Raw genomic sequence first — 5,166 nt, forward strand, 5'->3', positions numbered from 1 at the left:
CAAACTTATTTTAGGAAAGGACTTTATTCTACATCATGCTTTAATTGTCCACCCAACATTTGTTACAGTCTTCCAGTAATAATTACTAATAGTGATTTAAATCTTTCAAATTTAATAACTTTCATATTGTTTTGATAAAAAAAAATTGCTTTTCTATATCTACTAGTTCTTGATCTTCAATCTTCCTCCTAACGCTGTTTATATCAAATGTAACCTCTCTCCCGTGGGCACTTGCAAAATGCTTCTCTCTCCTCCTATGTCCATATTTCTTTGGTATATGTTCTCAGTTCCTCAAGATGCTATTCATATAATATTATTTTAGATCTTAATATCATTCTTTTTTTTTTTTATATATCCTCACCTGAGAACATTCTTCCATTTTTTGTTCACATAGAGGGGGGGGGGGGGGAGAGGAAGAGAGAGAGAGAGAGAGAGAGAAACATCGACGTGAAAGGACACATCAAGTGGCTGCCACCCGCACGACCAACCAGGGCCGGGGACAAACTGCAACCGAGGTACGCGCCCTTAGCGGGAACCGAACCCAAATCTCTCTGGACCGCAGGCCAATGCTCTAATCACTGAGCCAAACCGGCCAGGGCTTAATATCATTCTTGCTATCACTAATTTAGCTCCTGTTTACTAGCATCCTCTTTAAAATCTGCCAAAGTTTGACCAATTAAAAGTACAGAGGTTAATATGTTTTTGCTCCTTTGATAGTGACACTATGCTTTTATTACTGTAATTTAAGATTAAATAAATATTTTGTCATTATAATATATTGTTAAATTGTATTTATTTTACAGTGTATTTTAACTTGTAGACTGTTGCTGATTTTTTGGTGGAGTTTATTAACTAATGATATGTGTAAGATCCAGAACAAGACATGGAGATTAAATCTTTGCTCCACTTACCCATGAAGCTATGTTAAACATGTCACTTATTTTTGGCATCATAAATTATAAGATAAGATAATAGTACCTACTTCATGGAGATTTTGTTAAAAATTAAATAAGATAACCCCTGTGATCTTCCTGATGAAAGGCTGTGACTCAAGATTAAGAAACCATGTGAGAAAGAGACAAAAACTGTTACAAACAGTTTTGAGGTAAAAATCTCTAAAAGCTTAAACTTGAATAAATTCTGACAACATAAAAAATGTTTTTTAATGTTCATTGTAAGAAAAAGAAAAATGAAATCAATTGTATAATAGTAACAAGTGACAGAGAAATCATGATGCTTCAATTAACATTTATGTTTTCTCTTTTTGGAAGGAAAGATATGAATGCATTTTCATGCAGGTAGGTAGGAGTCAGCAAAATCTATAAAGTTAAAAATTCAATACAAAAGTTGATAGAAAATTTGAAGGGCCTTCATTAAATTGCCCTAATATTTGCAGGACAGCCAGATGGGTAAACCTCTGAGATTATGGGTATAAGTTATGTCAACTGGAAGTAAGTTTTCAAGAGTTATAGTAACTATTCCATTAGTGATGGTAACTGCAGAAAATTCAATATGGAATTTAAAATAAATACAGAGATAGATAATATAATGCAGTGTGGCAGTGATCATATCCTTACTTTTTACTTCCACAGGTCATAATTCCTACCCTATAAAGTGGCAATCAGAGAATTTGGTCTCATTTCTCCAAAATCTTGTATGCCTTAGACATTTCCTAGAATTTTGGATCTCCTTGCCATTACCTACACACCAAAGAGACTCTACATGAAAGTCTACACAAGATGTGCTGGGTTCCTCTCCCATTTGTTTACGCTAGTTGTCCAGGAGATTACTGGGCAGGTCAGATAGTCACCCTCCGTAAGTCATCCTTACACCATCAGCCTTTACCAATACAGTCATGGTAATTTTCATTACCATGGAAATATACATATTACTTATTTTTTAAAAATATGAAATTCTAAGAAAGACATTTTATTGTAGCTTAAATAAAGGTTGAAATGGTATCTAAGTCAGCTATTCCCTTATATCAGTTAGAAAGGAGAGTGTTATTCAAAACTTACTCCTTCAAAGGGGTAGTGTGCTCCCATGGGTACTCTGTCTCCTCAGGATAGTGTTAACGCACGTGGACCTTCTCTTGTGTACATATAGCCCCTTTTACATTTCTGCATTTGGAAAACAATCTTTATCTCTCAAAAGGAAGTAATATTCATTATGATCCATTGTGCTTCAGGTGCGCGCGTGCTCTCTCTCTCTCTCTCTCTCTCTCTCTCTCTCTCTCTCTCTGTATATATACTTAAAAAAAAATTAGCCTTACATTCATCTGGTATGAAGCATTCTTTCTTGATCCAAGCTGAATTGCCAGAAAATTGAGATGGGTTGTCAGTGTTTCCTCTTATTTTCTTTGCCACCCAAAGATTTGAAGCAGTTTCTATGCCACAATTTTAATTAAATTATTGAAATGTTGTATCTCATCCAAAATGGACATGAATTGGGTTACTGAAGACATATATAACATATTTTATAGAGTAGATGAAATAAACTTCTAATAATTCCAGTTGCTGATTTCTTTCTCCCTCCTTTTATTATCCCTGGCGTCTTCGATGAATTGACATGAAGACTGAAACTGGGACTTCCCTAGAACATACACACAGCCAAATAGTTTATCCAGGTCAATTATCACAGAAGAAATGTGAGTATTTTGTAAGATATGTGATATGTAGAGGATAGGAATATTTTTAATGACTGATTTGGAAGTTTAGTAATCAGAGAATTATGGGAAGTCAGAACAAGTTATGATAAGGAAGCCTGGAAGAGCTCTAACCAATTAACATTGTGCTTGCTGCTGGCTATAATGAATCAGAGATGTCATTGCTATAGACAGACACAAAAAATGTCATAAAAGAAAGGTCATTAGGTGACAGCAAAATGACAATACCTTTGGCCCATCTTTAGTGAGCAAGAGTAAATACGGAGAAGCCCTATATCTTATGTAATGGGGAACTGAGAAATAATTATTTTTATGGAGGAGATGAATTAAGAAGAAATTTAGCCCTGGCCAGTTTGTCTCAGTGGTTAGAGCATTGGCCCGTAGACCAATGAGTCACGGGTTCAGTTCCAGTTAAGGGCATGTACCTCAGCTGCGGTTTGTCTCCAGCCCTGGTCGGGTCATGCGGGAGGCAACCAGTCAATGTGGCTCTCTCACATCTCTTGCTCTCTTTCTCTACCCCCTCTCACCCTCCCTCCCACTCTATCTGAAGAGAAATAGAAAATATCCTCGGGTGAGGATTAAAAATTAAACTAAAAAAAAGAAGAAATTTAGTTTTCTTTTAAGGTTTGCATATAGGCTGAATAATGAATAAAATCTTGAGTCTTGCAGACAAATTGTTATTGATCTGAGAATGGCTACCCCTCAGTATGAGCCAGTGGGTGAGGTCTGTGTTGGTGCACATGGAACAGTGTACAAGGGCTGTGATCTTCACAGTGGCCACTTTGTGGTGCTCAAGAGCCTGAGTCCCCAGTGCAGGGGGCGCTGAGGGGGCCTTACCATCAGCACAGTTCATGAGGTGATATAACCGAGAAGGCTGGGGGCCTTGAGAATCCCAGTGTAGTCCAGCTGATGAATATCTGTGCCATGGCCAAACTGACCCAGAGATCAAAGTGACCCTGGTGTTTGAGCATGTGGACCAAGACTTAAGGACATATCTGGAAAAGGCACCCCCACCAGGTTTGCCAGTGAAGACCATCAAGGACCCGATGCGTCTAAGATGCCTGGATTTCCTTCATGCCAACTGCATTGCTCACGGAGGCCTGAAGCCAGAGAACTTTCTGGTGACAAGTGGTGGGACAGTCAACTGGCTGACTTTGGCCTGGACAGAATCCGCAGCTACCAGAATCTACACCTTACACTTGTGGTTGTTACACTATGGTATTGTGTCCTGGAAGTTCTTCTGCAACACCTGTGGACTTGTGGACTGTTGGCTGTATCTTTGCAGAGATGTTTTGAAGGCCCCTCTTCTGTGGAAACTCTGAAGATGACCAATTAGGCGAAATCTTTGACCTGATTGGGCTGCAGAGGATGACTGGCCTCAAGATGCGTCTCCACCCAGAGGAGCCTTTCCCCAGAGGGCCCGCCCAGAGCAGTTGGAGATATCTGAGATGGAGCCTCCTGGAGCACAGCTGCTGCTGCAGATGCTGACTTTTCACTCACACAAGTGAATCTCTGCCTTCTGAGCCCTGAAGCACTTAATCTACAAAAAGCAGAAGGTAACCCAGAGTGAGCAGTGGAGTGGCTGCAACAGAACCAAGAGATGAGATGTCATTTACCTTAAAGTGCTCTGTGCCTTTTTATCTCTGAAACTGTGGAGAAGCGTCCTCCAACTTTACAGAGAACATCTTGCTGGCTGCCTTAATGACTCCCCCCTCCCTCCCTCCTTCCCCTGCCCTGTTTCCTTACACCAAGGAACAAAACAAGCAAAAATAAAGTGTGGCAGTTCTGAAAAGTATTGTTATGTAGATGAAGTGACAGTAACTATAGAAAGGGTTTGAAGAGAAGTAACAATTAAACAAAGATTATCAGGGAAGGACCAATGGATGAAAAATGTGTAACTGTTGGTGTTTACAAACTTAATTGTATGTGTTTGTACAGCTGTTTACCATAGGATATAGCCAGGGTTTAACTTCCATTACAGATGTGCTGAACAAAGTCCCAGTGATTTCTAGACTAAATTACTCCTAGAATTTGGGTTCTCCTTTCCCTTGTCTAGGTGGCAATCTTTTAGTACTAATTGGAACTTTCACTCTTTTGTTATGATGGGGGGACATTTTCCATAATCTGTACTTTCTTTTCTCCTAAATTCTGGGTCATTTATTTGCCCCTCTCTTACACCATTGACATTGAGCTCATTCGAATCTTTGGAGAATCTCAGCTCCTTCATGAGAAAAGAAAAAATGTTTAGCTTCAAGTAAGATATGGCCCTTAAGTAAATGTACTTCTTTTGATCTTCTCGATATAGTCTTCTCCCCAGGAATGACACTTCTTTATCTAGGTAGTTGGATCAAATTCCCCAAGGACAAAACCATGTGCTACTAAGTAGTGTGTGACCATATAAACAGCGGTCTTTGCCTTCCTTACCAAATCTCTACTCTGTCCCAGAGGGAGATTTCCAGCTTAGAAAGACTTCTTTCCAAGAGCATGGGTCAGTTAAATCC

General features: G+C 39.2%; 1 pseudogene; it reads left to right on the plus strand.

Annotated features, from left to right (window-relative positions):
* Positions 1–3,356: 3,356 nt before the first annotated feature.
* Positions 3,357–4,235, plus strand: LOC118617842 (annotated as a pseudogene).
* Positions 4,236–5,166: the final 931 nt, after the last annotated feature.

The sequence above is a fragment of the Molossus molossus genome, unplaced genomic scaffold, assembly GCF_014108415.1.
Source record: "Molossus molossus isolate mMolMol1 unplaced genomic scaffold, mMolMol1.p scaffold_m16_p_5, whole genome shotgun sequence".
Classification (NCBI taxonomy): Eukaryota; Metazoa; Chordata; class Mammalia; order Chiroptera; family Molossidae; genus Molossus; species Molossus molossus.